General features: G+C 49.2%; 1 protein-coding gene and 1 pseudogene across 4 annotated transcripts in view; one reads left to right on the top strand and one right to left on the bottom strand.

The window, feature by feature from the left end:
* The window catches only part of DSCAM (DS cell adhesion molecule), a 469,811-nt gene that overhangs the window by 329,397 nt on the left and 119,556 nt on the right, over nucleotides 1-20,858 (bottom strand). The window lies entirely within an intron of this gene.
* Nucleotides 19,022-19,481, top strand: LOC308241728 (large ribosomal subunit protein uL15-like; annotated as a pseudogene). The gene has a single exon. The product of its transcript is annotated as a large ribosomal subunit protein uL15-like (transcript).

Raw genomic sequence — 20,858 nt, 5'->3', positions numbered from 1 at the left:
CTTTATTATGTTCTGCCTGGCTTTCTTCCTTCTTACGTGTGATGGTACCTGGGCCAGGGTTATTTATGATTTACAGCCAGGATGGTAATTAAGATTTATGCTCATAGGAAATGCTTTGCATCTCTGTGTAGAATAATACTTCAACAGAGCTGGAATCAGCGCCAGGGTCCAGAATTTTCTTTCCATATTTGCATATTAGAGTCCAGCATCAGGCTAGCTTAGTTGGTGTTGCCACGCTGCAGGTCCATATGGTTAGGGAGGAAACATGGGTGACTGCGAGAGAGCCAGGAGCTAGGAGCAACAGGAGTCATGAGAGTGAACTTCTTTGTTTGGGAGATTACCTAGCTCCACGTTTTCATGGGCTCGCGGTGGCTAAAAGGCACCTTCCCTATGTCACCCCAACTTCACTGTCCATGTGTTTATCTCCCCTTTGTCCAGTCCCTTCCCCCAGTGATCTGTAGGGAATGGGCCTGTTGTGCCCTGGGGAGAGAAATTGTAGCTCCCTAGTGAAGCTGTCCAAATGCCCATGCTTATAACGTCGGCCTCCCTTTTGCTCCTTTCCTATCTATAATAATAAAAGCATAATATGCAAATTGACCAAACGGCTGAACAGCGCAACGACCCGTCCAGATGACCTTCCTGACGAAGCTGGGGCTGCGAGGGCCTACTCTTGCACGAATTTTGTGCATCGGGCCTCTAGTTATTAATAACTAGCTAATTACAACTGCATCGCAAACACCCAGATTTTACAATGATACTTGAATAGCTGTCTATCTTCTTCCCTCACTGGCATGCAAGCTGTGCAAACACAGGAACTCCCGTCTGTTCTGGTCTCTATGTGGCCCAGTCCTGAACAGCACCTGGAACTTACAGCGGCTTAGCACCTGCTTGGGCAACAGAAGAGTGGAGGCATTTGGAAACAGCTTGTATGGAGAGAGGGGCAGCCAAGGCAGAAGAAAGAAGAGGCATCAACAGGAGAGAAAGGAGGTAAAGAGGCCTTGGAGAGAGGGAGGGGTGCAGGGGAGAGCAGCACTCTGGAGGGAGATGGAACAGACAGCAACACCGACCAATCGGGCACGAGGTCCGAAGTGTGAGTGAAGACGATAGGACTCAGAATTAAACAGTGCTGGTGACCTTCCAGAAAGTGGTTTCAGTGGAAGGGTCCAGGCTGGCAAATAGCTAAGGAGTTAAAGGGAAGATTTAGGAAGTAGAGTTAATGAAGATAATTTCATTGAGGAAGAGAGAGAGAGTGAGGGGGCCCTACCAGCCAGCAGGTCCTAGCACAGAATCTGGAAGGAAGGCTTGTTACTTCAGAAGTTGTGTGTGAGCTTATGTGTGTGTGAGTTTGTGTGTGTGTGTGAGCTTGTGTGTGTGTGAGCTTGTGTGTGTGTGTGAGCTTGTGTGTGTGTGTGAGCTTGTGTGTGTGTGAGCTTGTGTGTGTGAGCTTATGTGTGTGTGTGTGAGCTTGTGTGTGTGTGTGAGCTTGTGTGTGTGTGTGTGTGTGAGCTTGTGTGTGTGTGTGAGCTTGTGTGTGTGTGAGCTTGTGTGTGTGTGAGCTTGTGTGTGTGTGTGAGCTTGTGTGTGTGTGTGAGCTTGTGTGTGTGTGAGCTTGTGTGTGTGTGTGTGAGCTTGTGTGTGTGTGAGCTTGTGTGTGTGTGTGAGCTTGTGTGTGTGTGTGTGTGTGAACTTGTGTGTGTGTGTGTGTGCGCGCGCGTGCATGTGTCTGAATATTTTAGTGTGTCTGTGCCCGAGTGTGTATGTGAGTGTCTGTGTGTATGTGTTTGAGTGTGTGTCTTGAGAAGGTGGCCAAAACCCAAGAGTAGTCCTTACAAGCAAACCAGAACTAACTTTACCACAATCTATTTTATAAGTAAATGGGAAAAATTAACATGAATTTAAAATGCCATTGACACTGTGAATTTCAATTTCTCTATTTCAATTCCAGGAGATAAGGTATCACAATGTCCACACTTCAATTTATTTAAGACCTTGTTCAATAATAATTCAGAACTGAGTTTCCAAGTCAAAAGAACTAACCTAAACATGCTATTGACTCAGACAGACAATGGTAGGAATAAAGTAAAGTAAGTAAATAAAATAAACGCCCTGCATAGAAAAGTAAAATAAGTGAAAAGCCCCGTAGGACCCAAAGTCAGAGGCGAAATGAAATCTCTGAAGAGGAAAATGCATTTGGTTCTAATATTCTCTTAATAGATTTTTTCAAACATGATAAGGAGATTGAAAGAAGCCTGGGTAACTCCAGATAGATTATGCAAATGCTCGTTTCATTTCTCTGCTTCTGAGGGAAGTATCGCCACCATTTTTAAAACTGCAAACCTCCAACGTTTCCTATCTCTGCTCCCCAGCTGGCGAGCATAACCAAAGGATTGTGCGTAATGCACCGCGAGGCGCGGCAGACAGTCATGCGGAGCTCAAAAGCATCTCCGAGACTGCAGTTGCCGGGGGCTTAGGAAGAAGAATTTTAAAATACAGTTCCGTGGTTTTCACCAGCTTATCTCAACCCAGAGGTTCAATATTCTCTCTCTACTGCAGGGAGAGAGGGAGAGAGGAAGAGAGGGGGAGAGGGAAAGAGAGAGAGAGAAAGAGGGAGAGAGAGAGAGAGATTTGCTTCTTCTCCAGCTAGGAATGGAAATGACTTTGACTCTGATTTGAGGTTATTTCATAGCCACTGGGGCCTTCCCTCATCTCCCCTCTTTTTGAAAGTGTGACGTTTACACCAGTGAATATCCTACACCAAATTTTACCACAGTCATTCTTTCTTCAGGGGAGTGAGCACCTCTCACCTAGACCAGTGGTCGGCACTCATTAGTCAACAGAGCCAAATATCAACAGTACAACGACTGAAATTTCTTTTGAGAGCCAAATATTTTAAACTTAAACTTCTTCTAACGCCACTTCTTCAAAATAGACTCGCCGGAGCTCCTGCAGTCAGCGGCGATGGTCCGGGCTGGCTCCAGGAGTGCCTCTTTCCTGCCAGAAGGAGGGTCTCATGGGCCCACAGGCCTACCCACCAGGACCTGGAGCTGCGGCTCTTTGGCCCCAGCTGTGTCTTGGGCCCCTTGAGTGTGGCTCTTCCACAACATACCGTGCTATTTTGTGGAAGAGCCACACTCAAGGGGCCAAAGAGCCGCATGTGGCTCGTGAGCCACAGTTTGCTGACCGCGGACTTAGACCAACACACCTGGCCCTTACCCAGGCTGAGAGGGAGGGAAAGAGGGGGATGCTGTATTCCCACTGTCACCTCTTCCTGCCAGGGACAAAAGCCACTGCAGACTGAGTATGTTAGGGTAGCGTTCCCATGGCTTCTTTTCACAGCCTCTCATGCAACAAATACTCCACGTCTTAGGAATGTGCCTTTCAAATCAGCGCTCCTGCCGTCAGGGTCCCTGGATCAGAGGCACGCGCACACTGAGTTTCCTTAGGAATGCCTCAGACCCCAGGGGCCAGAGGAGAAGTAAACCCACCTTCGTCACTTGAACACGACCTTCGTCACTTGAACACGACCTTCATCAGAAGGCAGTTCTAGTTCCCCATCCTATATAATAAAAGCCTAATATGCAAATAGAACAAATGGAGGAATGACTAGTGGAACGACCGGTCGCTATGATGCACACTGACCACCAGGGGGCAGATGCTCAATGCAGGAGCTGCCCCCAGCCCACAGGCCCCAGGCCAGCCAAGGCAGGTGCCAGTGGGCCCCTCTTCCCGCCCCCCCCCCCATCACCCTGCCAGTTGCCCCGTAGAGGGAGATGACCGGTGGCGGCAGCAGTGGTGTCGGCAAGATCGAGGGGTGGGGCTGGCCAGCGATAGCAGTGGTCGCCTCCAAGGCAGGTACCCCCCAGATCGCCCCACCAGTCACCCCACAGATCGGCCCTGATCACCAGCCAGGCCTAGGTACCCTACCCATGCACAAATGTTGTGCACCGGGCCTCTAGTGTAGAATAAAGAGAAGGATTCCAATGGAATTGACCCAGAAATATCTATTCTTGTTGGACTAGTCATAGGCCAAGGTACCCAACCCACAGCCTTCATTTTTCTGAGGACATAATCAAATTTAGTCTTTCTTAAATGAATCTCGGAGATAAGGTGATGCATCATAAGAATAAGTAAATGGCATCTATGTTTGCCTTAATGTGCCAGTCTGTGCTAAACAGAAATGAGCAATGAAGATTCTTCTGTCTTATATTTGTGCTGCTATGTAATCTGTGCTGTCATTGACCACCCACGTGTATTCCTGAACTTTCCAATGGAACTGCCTTGATAACATGATGCTAACGTGGCCACTAACAGAGGGCTGGATACAATAAACTAAGTAACGCTGACAAGTATGACACCAAGGTGATTATCTGCTTGGATCATTTCTAGTCAAAATTACCCCACGAGTTCGTCCCTGGAAATGAATTCAAGACTATTAGCCTAAAAATAACTTGTCTTTCAAAACAGAATCACAAGCCCTGGGGTTTAATATTTGGGTGCCAAGGTGACCCAGAGTTTATAAAATTCAAAATAAACAGACAGTCACCATCCCCTGCGAGCAGGGTGGATTCGGATGGTTTTGTCGGCGTGGCAATGTGGGGCTGTAATTAGGGACTGGGTAGTGCTCACTGCTCACCAGTTGGGTGTAAGCTTTAAACGAATAACTCGGCAATTAGGAGAAAAATGAGCAGTAATTACACCCATTTCACTCGCGGCTAGACAGATGGAACGCTTTCTCCTCGTTACTGGCAAACTGTCACGACATTTATTTCATTTTTACTGTTTACTATTTGTTGTACTTTGATTAGGAGTAATTACAGGCTAGCAAAGTATGAAAAACATGAGTGACGAGTATTTTTTAAAAATAGAAGGAGGCCTTTCTCCCGCTCCCTGGAGACACTCGCCTTTTAGATCCGATGGAGACAACAGCCCTGAGCTGGAAGGCCCTTGGAGGCCCCTGCATTCCCTGAGTGCTCTTCCACAGGAGTGTCCAGGGTCGCTGATTACCGCATCGCCCCGGCCCTGGCCCCGTGGTCCCTGCACCGCGTCCCGCAGCCTCTGCAGACCTCCCGCACCCTTTGTCTCCAGCGGTCAAGGAAAGCCACGTGGCCCTCGTTTTCATCGGTTTTAGGAAGAGAAGTCTAGTTCCTTCCACCGTGGTAGCAGAAGTTAATCTGCATTGTCCAGTAAACAGCAAAGATTTCCCCGCGAAGCCCTGCAGTGCAACGGGCATCAATTTTAAGATGACGTGATATTTACATTTTAGTTACTGACAAGACATCCGCCGTGTTGGTAACACCAGTGGAGGAAATAGATTTGCATTCATGTTAAGCAACCGTGTTCCTAGCTAGTATTATTAACTTCCACTGTATGTGGGCTAGGAACGTGCATATTTTTAAAAGAAATATGAATGACAAGAGAGCACACAGAATTACCATTCACTGAACACAGGCTCTCGCTGATATGAAAGATGGAATCTATCTTAGAGTAAGTCCCCGCGTGTAAAATAACATGTTCTCCATTTGCACAGTTCTTTGTGCTGCTTAAAAGTCATTTTTCGTGTGTACCATGACTACCTAGGGTGCCATTCCAAACCCTAAGTCCCATGACATAGTCCCGAGAGAAATAAAAGCCATCACAGTCCACAGTTGGCCCACACAAAAGCATGATTTTTACAAGAAAAAAATACAAAATACAAGTTTTTCCCTTTCCTGAAAGGCATACTCGAAAACATCGCCGAAGTTGTTCCTTGCATCAGTTTTTCTTAATGGGGAAAAAAAGGCGTGGCCTTGTCTCACACGGGCTCCGTATTGATTCCCGGCAACACGTGTGTCAATGCCGCTGCTAATGGCCACGTGTGCTGATCCGCTGTGCCCGGGCGATGCGTGGAATTGATTAGTTCCCTTAATGAGCCTTGGACGGTGCTGCACACGGAATGCCAAGCAGCGGCGAGCGTGGGGCTGAGGATCCCACCTCAAGGCCGCCATCGGAAAAAAGTGGGGGCAGGGAGAGCTGGAGGCTGGGATGCCTCCTCTTGGGGGCCGCTGCAGCCACTGCACCTGTCCCCCACGACGGGCTCAGACCTCCCGGCAGCAGGAAGCACACGGGGCCCGGAAGACAGCGGGATCAGACGCCTGCCCTGGACTCGGTCTGCCCGGTCTGAGCCCTGCCCCAGCCATGCACACCTTCCTGTGGCCAGGGAAAGGTGAGGCGGCCACCCCTACAGGCCGGGTGCGCAAACTGCCTCCTAAGAGCTTAGCTGGAAACGTAAGAGAGGAAATACACAACAAAGCGCGTTTAGAAGGCCAGCTCGGCTCTGGAAAGCCAGTGAGGACCGCGTGGCTAAGCTGCTGGGCCAGGTGCTGAGGCAGGAGGAGCCCGGGAGCAAGAACGGAGGTGGAGGGACAGGGTGCCAGCCACTCCTGTGGGCCAGGACGCAGCCTGCCCTCAGCCGCTGGTGTCCATACCCACCGGGCTTGCGGGGACACAGAGGCAGTGGGCCAGAGCGCAGTGAGCCACTAGTGTCCATACCCACCGGGCTTGCGGGGACACAGAGGCAGTGAACCAGGGCGCAGCCTGCCCTCAGCCGCTGGTGTCCATACCCACCGGGCTTGCGGGGACACAGAGGCAGTGGGCCAGGGCGCAGCCTGCCCTCAGCCGCTGGTGTCCATACCCACCGGGCTTGCGGGGACACAGAGGCAGTGGGCCAGGGCGCAGTGAGCCCCTAGTGTCCATACCCAAAGGGCTTGCGGGGACACAGAGGCAGAACACACAGAACCAAACGGTTCCCCCTCTTCCCTGTCCCTCACCCCGGCCATACATCCATCCATACACATACACACACACTACACACCACACCACACACACCACACCATATACACACACCAACAATACACACACACATCCACACACACTACACACCACACCACACACACACCACACCATATACACACACCAACAATACACACACACATCCACACACACTACACACCACACCACACACACACCACACCATATACACACACCAACAATACATACACACATCCACACACACTACACACCACACCACACACACACCACACCATATACACATACCCACAATACACACACCACATCCACACACACTACACACACCACACACACACCACACCATATACACACACCCACAATACACACACCACATACCCATACACACACCACACACATACACACCACGCCACACACACACCACACCATATACATACACCCCAATACACACACCACATACACACACACCACACCACACACACCACACCACACACACCACACCACACACACACCACACATCACACATACCACACTGAACCATATACACACACCCTAATATACACACCACATACATACACACACACCACACCACACACACACACACCATATACACACACCCACAATACACACACCACATACACATATACACACTACACCACACACATACCATGTACACATACCCATAATACACACACCACATCCACATCTACACACCACACCACACACATACACACACTACACACCACACCACACCACACACACACACCACCATATACACACACCCACAATACACACACCACATACACACACATACACACACCACAGCACACACCACACACCGCACCATATATACATACCCTAATATACACACCACATACACATAAACACACCACCACCACACACATATGCACATATACTACATACCACACCACACATACCATACACCACATCACACACACACCACAGCATTTACACACACCCTAATATATACACCACATACACATACACACACCACACCACACATACCACACACACCACACACCACACACCGCACCATATACACACCCCCTAATATACACACCACATACACATAAACACACCACTACCACACACATATGCACATATACTACACACACCACACATACCATACACATCACACACACACCACACCATATACACACACCCTAACATATACACCACATCCACATCCACACACCACCACCACGCACATATACACACACACTACACACCACACCACACATACCATATACCATACCACACACACACACACCACCATAGCCCACATTCACATGCACACAACACATGCTCAGACACACACATACACACGCACACCACACACACCCATAAGACACACCACACACCACACACCACACACCACACACATCACACAATATACATATACCCACAACACACACACCACACATACCACGCAAATACACCACACCAGGAGAGAAGCAAGTAGGAGATTGCCTGTTAATAATTAACAATTTTAAAAAACAGTATGTGGACACAATTTAGGAAAACATTTCTACTTTCAGAAAGAAATACAGTGTGATCACCTAATCCCAGGTGTCTCCTAACCCCAGCCCTGTGCTGGGAAAGGAGAGCCCAGCACCCAGCACCCAGCACCCAGCCTGTGCTGAGGAAGGAGGGCCCAGCACTCAGCACCAGCCTGTGCTGAGGAAGGAGAGCCCAGCACCCAGCACCCAGCACCAGCCTGTGCTGAGGAAGGAGGGCCCAGCACCCAGCACCCAGCCTGTGCTGGGAAAGGAGAGCCCAGCACCCAGCACCCAGCACCAGCCTGTGCTGAGGAAGGAGGGCCCAGCACCCAGCACCCAGCACCCAGCATCCAGCACCCAGCACCCAGCACCAGCCTGTGCTGAGGAAGGAGGGCCCAGCACCCAGCACCCAGCACCAGCCTGTGCTGAGGAAGGAGGGCCCAGCACCCAGCACCCAGCACCAGCCTGTGCTGAGGAAGGAGAGCCCAGCACCCAGCACCCAGCACCAGCCTGTGCTGAGGAAGGAGAGCCCAGCACCCAGCACCCAGCACCCAGCACCAGCCTGTGCTGAGGAAGGAGGGCGGTGCTGTCAGAGAGCACCCCGTTGGTGCAGGCTGGCACGTGAGGGAACGCCCTGCACAGCACTGTGTCCGTGGGCTCCGCAGTGGTTTGCCTCTTGCCTCTGTCAGCCATGGGAGGGCTTTCTTAATGAGCTGAGCAGAGAGTGGATATCACATGACAAAAACTACACGTTGACTATAACCCCGATCCTTCGGGCCATGAAATTGTAACTGCGGTGACTGAGAGACAGCCTTCCAGCTAAAGCCACAGCCCTGTTCCAGCCAACAAGGGAAGCGGCTGAAAACAACGCCATTAAAACACAAGAACCATGGGTGAGGTTCAAGATCATGGAGAAGTGGGCGTTCCCTGATACCCTGACGTCCTATTTCTTGTTCCCAAAGAGAAAGGGTGGGTCACTGACTTGGTCTAGAGTCCATTTTCTTGTCCACTGAACTTCCTACAAACTGTTTCTTTTTTTTTCTTCTTCTTCTCTGAGTTCATCTTAATTCTTCTTCCTTGGATGAAATATTTAGAGAAGTAATCTTGACCTCCAACCTAAAGTACCTAAAAGGGAAGTCTGGGGGACTCTTTACCCTCCCCACGTGGGAGTCTGTACTTGTTCTTCAATAAAATGTCCACCTTTGCTATAAAAAAAAAAAAAAGAAAGAAAGAAAGTCTGTCAGGCCTAAAGGGTCACAGGAGGAGTAAGCAGTAAGCGGAGAGGGGTGCGTGGCGGGGTTCCCCGAGGTACCTCCAGTCAGTTTCTGAGGAGCTCCGTGCCCCTGCGCACCTGCACCCACGTGTGATAGGAGCTGGGCTCCGGTCCAGCCCCAGGTTTTCTTCCAAAGCGTCTCTTTGTGCTTAGCTACAACCCTGCACATTCATGCTGAGAATCTGTAACATCATCAAGACGCAAAGTTGGCTCTTTAAAGGAGGGAACGTTCAAGCCGTGACTAAGCGCTGGGCTGGGTGAACTTCCCCGGTGACAGTGGCTTCCATGCTGCACTCACCACTCATCGGGTCGGCCCCATAGGAGCTGCTCGGGTCCCTGAGACTCGCTCCTGCATGACAACAGCAACAATGTGGGCCTTGGCCCGTGTGGACACGTGCTGTGTCTCTAATAGTTATATTTGGATCCTTATTTCTGCAAGTGCTTCTGAATCTGTTGGCATGCTTCCCTATCACACACATTTGAGAAAATAACAACTGTAAACAGCTCATTAAACATTCCAAATCTCACATTGCAAAAAAAAAATCTGATTAAACATTAGTCCTAGATTAATAGCAAATTTTACCTAAGTTCTTCTTATTATTAAACTAGAGGCCCAATGCACAAAATTCGTGCAAGAGTAGGCCTTCCGTCCCCCAGCTGCTGGCACCAGCTTCCCTCTGGCACCCATGACCTGGGCTACCCTTGCAGCCCCGGCTTCATCTGGAAGGATGTCTGGTTTAATTAGCATATTATGCTTTTATTATTATAGACTAGAGCCCCAGTGCACGAAATTTGCACCCTCTCCAATCTGGGACCCCTCGAGGGATGTCCAACTGCCCGTTTAGGCCTGATCCTGGTAGTATCGGGCCTAAACGGGCAGTCGGACATCCCTCTCACAATCTAGGACTGCTGGCTCCCAACTGCTAGTCTGCCTGCCATCCTGACTGCCCCTAACCACTTCTGCCTGCCAGCCTGATCACCCCCTAACCACTCCCCTGCCAGCCTGATTGATGCCTAACTGCTCCCCTGCCAGCCTGTTTGCCCCTAACTAACCTCCCCTGCAGGCCTGGTCACCCCTAACTGCCCTCCCCTATAGGCCTGGTCACCCCTAACTGCCCTCCCCTGCAGGCGTGGTCCTCCCCTGCAGGTGTGGTCCCCCCCCAACTGCTCTCCCCTGCAGGCCTGGGTCCCGCCCCAACTGCCTTTCCCTGCAGGCCCGGTCGCCCCCAACTTCCCTCCCTTGCAGGCCTGGTTCCTCCCAACTGCCCTCCCCTGCTGGCCTGATTGTCCACAACTGCCTTCTCTTGCAGACCTGGTCCCTCCTAACTGCCCTAGCCTGCTGGCCATCTTGTGTCCACATGGGGGCAGCCACCTTGTGTGTTGGAGTGATGGTCAATTTGCATATTATTATTTTATTAGATAGGATTAGATAGGATAAAGGCCTGGTGCATGGGTGGGGGCCGGCTGGTTTGCCCTGAAGGGTGTCCCGGATCAGGGTGGGGGTTCCCTTGGGGTGTGGGACAGCCTGGGCAAAGGGCCTGTGGTGGTTTGCAGACTGGCCATGCCCCCTGGCGACCCAAGAGGAGGCCCTGGGATCTGGGATTTATTTATCTTCTATAATTGAAACTTTGTAGCCTTAAGCGGAGGCCAAGGCAGGCCAGGGCAGGTGGAAAGTTTGGCTTCCTCCATTGCTGGGGAAACCCAAGCCTCCTGCTCTCTCTGTGGCTGCAGCCATCTTGGTTGGGTTAATTTGCATACTTGCTCCTGATTGGCTGGTGGGCGTGGCCTGTTGGTGTAGCGGATGTACGGTCAATTTGCATATTACTCTTTCGTTAGCTAGGATAAATTTGACTGACTTTCAAGAAATCCCGTTATACAAACTACAGTCCAAGGTCTGGCTCCCCTGTCTAAAACGGTGACATGCTAGGAGTAGGAAGATGTCACAGTGCTGGCGTGGTTATAACCCAGACCTTTGGTGTAGTTAGAATATAAACTGGAGGTCGCTTGAGACATCATGTCAATTCAAAATATTCCTTCTGCAACTACTTACCACCAGATCTCATCAGATTATGGTAAGTGACAGCTATTTTTCATTTCATGACTCAGAAACCCTAGGACTTTCAACACTAATAAAAATGTGGCTGGTTTATAAGATACCACACATCTGCATGGAAAATCAAACACTGAACATCACCCAGCTGTTTCTAAACATCCAGATGCTCTGGAATCATCCACCCGTGGGTCTTGCACGTTGAAAGCACCAAATAATGATGTGAGCGGGCAGCAGTGTAACACAGGGGTGAGGGAAGGGGAAGGGAAGGCATTGACGTGAGTTAGACAATAAAATGAGTTCAATTGATACATGCAAGAGAACACGCACGGATTGACAAGAAAAAGAAATAGAAAAACAAAGATGGCACAACTGGTGTAGGCCATATTCTTGCAATCATAAAAATAGGGTTTTGAAAAAGTGGAATAAAAGATTCAGTAACTACTGTGCTGCCTATATTTCTGGAGAGATATTAAAATATTCAACAACCTGTATGATTATATCAATCATTAGTTTAAAAATAAACCTTTTCTCTGGCTATATACATGCCTGTCCACACACACACACATACACACACTCACACGCACACGCACACATGCGCCCACACACATACACACACACATACTAAAACTGCTCACCAATCCATTCCTGTACTTCCGGCTTTAGGAGCTGCTGGTGAGATGGCGCCTTTGGTATGAATGTCCTGAGCTGAACAGCGCCCCCAGCTGAGCTGTGATTGCACATCATCCACTTTCAGAACTTCCTCTGGGTGGACAGAATCAGGGCCCTGCACCTGGTCGCACAGCAAGTGCTCCGACCAGATGTGCCCTGGATGCCGGCACTTTCCACATGGCCTGAACTTACAGGACCAGTATCTTGGTCCCAACCCCAATTCTGCACCCGACCCTCACTGGCGGGAATCGAACCTGGGACCCTTTAGTCCGCAGGCCGACGCTCTATCCACTGAGCCAAACCCGCTAGGGCTCCTGTCATCCTTCCCATCCCTCTTTCACGGCTGCGTGCTCTCTTTCCTGAAGTTTCTATTTTATTCGTACACACAAATGGTAATGACCGACCTCAGGTTTCTCAGAGTCCCTTCAGGGCCCCAAGGTGAAAATTTCTCATTTGGTTTTGCAAACCCAGGAGCCAAGCCCACGTTGGGCTTGTGCAAAAGCTATTGTCACCTGGGCCATTAGCAGCGGTCAAACCGGAGGTGTGCTGTCCCTTTGCCCGGCCTCCGGGTGACAGGGAAAGGCCCAAACGCACTGCTGGACGCTCCGATGCAGAAAGTGTTCGTGGGCAGCAGTACGCTCTGTTCTTCTCCCTTTAAAGCACCAGATGCATCCTTCCTGAGCAACCGCTGCCCATTTCTGCATCACGTTTGTGGTGGCTGCTACCTCAAGCCAATGAACCGCAATCATGTAATTGTTCTTCCCGGCTGTCTTTGATGCTGGCCATGTGAAGGCTGGAGTTTAATTGGGTGTGACATGTGGACAAAAATGGCCTCGCCGAGGGAGGCAATGCAGGCCCACAGCGAGGAGCGCAGGAAATAGAAGCCAGCAGAAGGCTGTCCGCGCAGTGCAAGTGAGGGTCCCAGGGTGGCCGGCATCTCAGTCCATCTTATGGGATGCCGAGCAAAGTTGAAGACGGGGGAGACGAGAATACTCAGTGCCAACTGTATGCAAAGCACTGTTCTCCATCAACCCCTTAATGCAAGTATGGTACCCAATTTTTATGTTTACCGAAAAAAAAGCAACCAAAAAATTAAAATGTGCTTAATGAAGATTTTTAAAGGTATCTAATGACTCATATTATAATACAGTGCTGTTGTTGTTTTGCATGAGTGAGTTGATTTGCTCTCTACGCCCACCACATGGGGGGATGTCTTTCTGGACCTTGAGGGAGTGTGTGACCCCCCCTTTCGCATGGTCCTGCAGACTGACGCTTGCAGAGTTAGGAGCGGTGCGCATGCTCGGGCAGGCCCCTGCGCTGGACCTTCCATCCCCAGAGATGACTTGTGGCTGACATGAGAAATACATCAATAACTCGCCCTGACGATGGATTCTCTGCTGGCCTAATTATGCAGGCCATTTTCACAGACAATATGAGCAAATAAACCAGAGTCTAAGTCTTTTTAAAACGAAAGGAGTGACAAGCGACATCAGGGGGCTAGTCTAAGTGCCTTTCAAGTTGCCAGGAAAAAGGAAATGGACCAAGTCCAGGGTTTTATTCCATCAGAGGACAGGAAGGCCAGGGAGCTGCAAGGAAGGAGGAGGGGCCGCAGGCTCTGAGAGCTGGTCCTAAAGCAACATGGCCATGGTTCCCTGAAAACCACCTGGAGGGGCAGGAATCTTCTAGAATGTGGCAGCTGCCAGGACGTGCTCAGTGGGAGAACCGATGCTTTGTGGACTCTTAGAACAAAGTGGTGCATTTTTATTACTTTATACACAGAGACTTTCTGGGAGGATAGACAACAAAGAAATAACAATAGGCACCTGTTTGAGGGTGGGGTCTGCAAACCTGGAATGGGATTCGGGAGGGAGGGTAGAAGTAGAGTTTTCTCTCTATATATTTTTTTAAATATATTTTTATCGATCATTGATTTCAGAGAGCAAGAGAGAGGGAGAGATAGAAACATCAACGATGAGAGAAAAACATTGATGGACTGCCTCCTGCGCACCCCACACTGAGGACTGAGCCCACAACCCGGGCATGTGCCCTGACTGGGAATTGAACTGTGACCTCCTGGTTCATGAGTTGATGCTCAACCACTGAGCCTCACTGGCCAGGCAACATCCTCAGTTCTTAACATCAACCCCCACAGCTGGGGAGCATGGACAGCTCTCCAGAGGCTTCCATTCTTTCTTTCTTTCTTTTAAATGTGTTTTTATTGATTTTAGAGAGTGGGGGGAGAGAGAGAGAGAAACATCGATGATGAGAGGGAATCACTGATTGGCTGCCTCCTGCATACCCCACACTGGGGACTGAGCCTGCAACCCTGGCGTGTGCCCTGACCAAGAATCAAACCCCGACCTCCTGGTTCCTATTTTTCATGCCACTTCCTATCTATAACCACTTGAGGTTCAGCTCTGTCTGTCTGTCTGTCTGTCCATCCGTCCATCCATATCAACCACTGAGCCACACTGCCCGGGCCCTCTCTATTTCTTAAAAAAAATACTTTTGGAGTTTTGAATTAAGAATGCTTTCCTACTTTCAGAAGTAAATAAAATAATAAAAACCAGCCGACAGTCATCCCTGATTCAGAAGATGCTACTGTGTGGGAACTCACTGGTCACCAAACAGCTGTCCCTAAGGAAGAGCCCCTTCTCAGTCACAGGGAAGCTGGCTCATCCCGAGATGTTGCCAGGACACAGCCAATCCTGGCAGAAGAAAGCATAAGCAAGGCAGTTCCACAAATGCCACCTCCTCCCGGCGTGCCGCATTAGCATTTCACTTCGGATCTCTCTGGATCGGGAAGACACTGACCTTCTCCGGCTTCTGTCAAGCCCTCCAGGCAAAGGCGCCTCTCTGCCTGCCTGTGCGAAGGCTTGACAATGAACTAATATGTGGTTTGCACTTCCTCTGAGCGGACATCACGGTGCTGTTGAGCCAAAGTGACACTCGAATAGGTCACCGTGAGCTGAGGAGGAATGTTATTGCAAATCCTCACCATGGGACATCGTGGGAATTCTACAAGAAGCTTCATATTCATGAAGCTTAATTATAGCAAAATTGCCAATCTGTAAAAGGTGGCTGCATTTGAATACTGCTTTCAAGTCTGAAACGTGAGCAAGGAAACGGCGGTCCCCTGGAGCCACCCCGCTCTGTGTGCAGAGAGGCGCCAGGGAAGGGAATTGGGAGGCAGAAGCAGCAAACGGAAAACAGATCACGAGGCACTCTATGTACCCAGGAAAACGAAATGCCGATCGCATCACAGGCCTTATTAGGTACTCCTAACCAACCCAATGTCCACATTGGTGAATCAGGACTCCAATTATTAGGTACTCCTAACCAACCCGAATGTTCACATTGGTGAATCAGGACTCAAATGGCATCGCCAAAGGAAGGCGTCGGTCCTGAAGCTGAGACACATTTAGTGATGGAGATAACTAGGGGGGTGCAGAGGCTGCAGGGACTTCCCGTCTGCTCGGTAACAGCGGAGGGAGGCTGAGGGGTGCAGGCCCTGTCACGGTCAACTTGAAATCCCCGGGGCTGCCTTGGAGAGGAGCAGAGCCTCTCAAAATAGCGGGGACTGAGGGGTCTCAGTAACGTCAGAGCAGAACCCGGCTCAGTACCGCTTCGCACGTGTGTCAACTAGGCTCTAAAATGCATACGTGTATCTCTGCGACAGTCACCGAGGCAATGAGAACTCCGGCAGGGCCGTGATTTCCTAGCAAGAAAAAATCGTTGCCCATGTGAATCCTTCCCTCCTCCCTCTGGAAAAGGGATCTTGGTTGTGTTCTGGTCCAGAGTAAATGCAGAATCCTATGGCATGTCCAGCACTTCCTGTCCATAACCACTTGAGGTTCAGATCTATCTATCTATCTATCCATCTATCCATCCATATCTATCACCTGCCTATCCCTCTATCCGTATCTCATATCTCTTCTCTCATCTATCCATCCATCCATCCATCCATCCATTGACCCACAAGTTATCTATCTATCCATTCATCCATATCTATCATTAATCCATATCTACCTACCTACCTCCCTATCTCCTATCTATCTCACCTCCTCATGTAGTCCAGCGTGGCTATGTGCAACGTTCCCTTCAGGCGACCTTTAAAGCTGAGGCAGATGAAGAGGACCATGATGGGTGATGTTTTCAGACAGGTATTGCCAAATAACTCCCATGTGAGCAACACCAAATGCACTTCACAATTTTTAAAAAATCACTGTGAATAAATGCATTGCTTAGAAGAGGACAGCCAGTGTGGAGTGACACTGTGCCATGACAGCGGCAGGGATTACAGCGGCTGCCACCCACGGAGCGCTGGTTCTGTGCTGGGGACCATGTTCAGAGTCTTCACACCCACCACCTTGTTGTGTCCTCGCCACAGCTGAGGAGGTAGAGGTGATTGTCTCAGGGAACAAGCCCTGGGAGGTGCCAGGCAGCAGAGACAGGGTGTGGCCATAGATCTGCTCCACTTAAGACCTGAGTCCTTAAAGACCGTTCACAGCTGCTTCTCTCCAAATCTTAATGAAATGACCAAAGAGAGAAGGAGTGAAGAAGGGAGGGAGGGAGGGAGGGAGGGAGAGAGAGAAGGAAGAAGGAGGGAAGGAGGAGGGAGGAATAGAGGGACTTGAGCCAATGCTAGAAAACAGGAATGATGCCATCACCTGGCCAGAAAGTATATCAATTTATAATCTAACAATAACAACAACAACACACATCTGCCATCTATCTGTAATTTCTTTTTTCTTTTTCTTTTTTTTTAATATTTTATTGATTTTTTACAGAGAGGAAGGGAGAAGGATAGAGAGTTAGAAACATCGATGGGAGAGAAACATCGATCAGCTGCCTTCTGCACACCTCCCAGTGGGGGATGTGCCCGCAACCAAGGTACATGCCCTTGACCGGAATCGAACCCGGGACCCTTCAGTCCGCAGGCCGACGCTCTATCCACTGAGCCAAACCAGTTAGGGCTGTAATTTCCAAATAGGAAAATATCTGAAAACTGAGCAAGTCTCTTCATGATTGGCCTGCCAGCAAAACCTGGCCCTCACTGACAGCGTACAGTGTGGTCCCAGGGTATCACGCCCAGAATGAAGGGCCCAACGTTCTGCAGAAATCTCGAAGCAGCGCTGCCCATGCCCCCCTGCACGGTGTGCGGACAGTCAGAATATGTACAACGTCACCTGTCAAAAATCTGAGAAGTTCTGAAGCACGTCTGGTCCCCATGGTTTGGATAAGGGCTGAGAGCATGTAGCGTCCGAGGACCCAAAGAATCCCTTTGCCATCAAATGTCCTTGGCGATCAAAGCAACTAGAAATCAGGCTGAGATCAAAGCCAAACCAGCAATGACAGAAGCTTAATAAAAAAAAAAGAAGCATGCATCTCAGTAACTGATGGGAAACGCAGCCTGCTCCATGGCAAGGAGGACCCAGAGCAGTGTTATCACATTACCGTCTGACATCATCCTCTCTCCCCTCCCGGCTAATTCCATCACCCGGTTTAGCCTGAGCCCAAGGACAGCCACTGCTGGACCCTGATTACATTTGTACCCCCAGGCTCACCGACCCTTGACCTTGAGGTTTGGGAAGTCTAATATTTTGGTGCAGTTTCTGTAGAAAAACAGGGAAGGTTTGGAGAAATGACTCTTAAAACTAAAGGTGAATCTTAACATTTTTATATCATTTATTACATTTTTAAATCTACCAACTAACAGCTGTTATAGTTGACTGATTCATATATACGTTGTAAGGGTATCAAAATATGCATAGAAATAGGAGTGGGATTTTTGTTCTATCTAATATTATTTATGGCAAAGCATGAACCCGTCTCTGTGTTGAGTTGAAGTGTCCGTGTTATTATTACTCTCTGTCTTTTTCTGTTTATGGGAAATGCATGTATTCATCCAACAATCTTTTCAACAACATCACCCTCACTGAGCCCCTCCTCTGTGCCATCCCCAGAACCAGAAGGGGATGAAAACAGACAAAATCCCTACTTGGAAGGTTTCATAATTCAAATAAGCAATTATATTCGTTTCTTGTGTCTCCTTAGGACTAGAAGACTGACTTTTCATTGGAGAGATGAAAATGGTGTTGATTTGCTTCATTTAGTGGAGTTCAGATTGTGAAATAGTTAATGACCACAGATTTGCCTATCGAAGTGGATACATCCTCACACTATAGTAACGTGGGAGGGGCGGAGGCGGGGAGGACCGGAAACTTTCTGTCTCTGTGGCACGCAGGAGCTCTGCTTAGAGCAGCCTTGGGCAAACTACGGCCCGCGGGCCGGATCCGGCTGTTCTATCCGGTTCTCTTGCTCTCCCCTCTGCTCCTTTACTTTGCATTTATATTAGTTTACACAAACACTCCATCCATGCTTTTGTTCCGGCCCTCCGGTCCAGTTTAAGAACCCATTGTGGCCCTCAAGTCAAAAAGTTTGCCCACCCCTGGCTTAGAGCGTGAATAGGGACAAAAGACAATGGGAAAATGGGAGATGTTTAACTCCACTTCCCAAAACTGGGCCGATTTCTTTGAGCAGAAGTTTCTTGCTCGATAAATAAACACAAACCATAGAGCAAATCAACATTTGAGGAAATAAAACTACAAAACTGAGATTTCCATTATTTACAATCTTTCTATTGAGTTATTTTTATTTTTTCAAAGTACTTATTGTGACTCTTGCAGCTCGGCCACCAACATGCCATCCAGACTGAGGAAGACCCAAAAACTTAGGGGCCACGTGAGCCACAGCCACCACGGCCACATCGGCGAACGCTGGAAGCACAAGGCGGGGGTGGGGGTGAGGGCGGTAATGCTGGTGGCTTGCATCATCACAGGATCAACTTCAACAAATATCACCCAGGCTACTCTGGGAAAGTTGGTGTGAGGCATTACCACTTGAAGAGGAACCAGAGCTTCTGCCCAATGGTCAACCTTGATAAACTGTGGACCCTGGTCAGTGAGCAGACACGGGTCAATGCTGCCAAAAGCAAGCCTGGTGCTGCCCCTATCACTGAGGTGGTGCGATCGGGCTACTACAAAGTTCTGGGGAAGGGAAAGCTCCCAAGGCAGCCAGTCATTGTGAAGGCCAAGTTCTTCAGCAGAAGAGCGAGGAGAAGATTAAGGGTGTTGGTGGGGCCTGTGTCCTGGTAGCTTGAAGCTACATGGAGGGAAGCTCAGTAAAATGCCCAAGTACTTTTGAAAAACAAACAACAACAAAAGTACTTATTGTGCACAGAGGGTTAGAGCATAAACTCACATAACCAGCCCGGGTATCCCACAGGGATTAAGCCTTGGTGAGTGCCCTGGATGAAGTCACTCACCATAATATACAGCGTCTTAAAGTGATCAGTCATTTCATTCACTCCCAGCAAACACCTCTGAACTCTAGATCCTGTGCTAGGTGCTGTCATATGATCTCCCCAATCCTCCTTACATCCCTAAAAGACGCTGGTGCGCACCAACCAAATCACATCAGTGGATTCAGTCACCAAGGTGCCTGTCGTGCTTGTCCGGGGCAGTGGTCTTCAGCACCAGTAGCACAACAGACTCACGTGAACAACTTTGTAAAATAGGGATGCTGGGCCAAGCCCAGACCAATGAGAGCGAAGCTCTGAGAACAGGGCATCCGTGTTTGTGAAAACCACCCAGGTGGCTATCGTGGACGATAGGACCACGGGCCTCAGGCTTGCCACTTGCAGTGTGGCCCTTGGACTAGCAGATTTCTGCAACCCCTGGGAGCTCGTGAGAAATGCAAAGTCCCAGGCCCCATCCTGAACTGCTGAATCAGAATCTGTTGGAACAAGACCGCTGGGTGATCCATGAGCACACAGAAATGTAAGGAACACTGTTCTAAGATAATAGAAGGTTACATTTTATCTTCTGAATTAATAGTCTGTGGTACAGGCAGGCTGCCGATCACATCATTGTTGGAACCAACAGCCTTGTAACAACTTCTCTATAAGACATAGGTCACTCCAGACCACCAGGAGCTGCCAAAGGACTCTCTCCCTTTAGGATAACCCCACCAAAATATTGTCACTGGGAAAGAAGAAAGGTCCAGGTCAAACACTGGGGCTAAGAGGCGTGTGGTAGAGTGAGGACACTATTAAGGTCAGAAAGTAGTAATGTCTTTCCCTCCCTTCCAATACACACTGGACTGTAAATTCCTTCCTTGAGTGAAGGGACTATGTTTCTCCCTTATTTATTTCCATATTCACAAAGCCAAGTGCTGGGCTTGCACATAGTAGGTGCTCACTAAATATTTATTGCAGAATTTAGTGTCCTGAATAGAGGACAACTCTGTTATTCACTTACTTCGAAATGATGAAAACAATTTCTCCACCTTTCAGTGTTTCACTGTTTTCATCTATATGATCTGCTTAAACTATTTACTCTAAGATACCAAATACTCAGTAACTGAAAGCTCACTGATGTGTGATATGTGATAAACAGACACAAGGAAGCTCCATGTATCTGGAAGTACTCTTCTACATCCTGCATGCCCACCTGGAAATTAGTACACAGACACCTTC

The sequence above is a fragment of the Plecotus auritus genome (assembly GCF_963455305.1).
Source record: "Plecotus auritus genome assembly, chromosome: 2".
In the NCBI taxonomy this organism is placed as follows: Eukaryota; Metazoa; Chordata; class Mammalia; order Chiroptera; family Vespertilionidae; genus Plecotus; species Plecotus auritus.
Note: the sequence above shows the minus strand (reverse complement) of the source record. Positions and strands in the feature narration are given on the sequence as shown.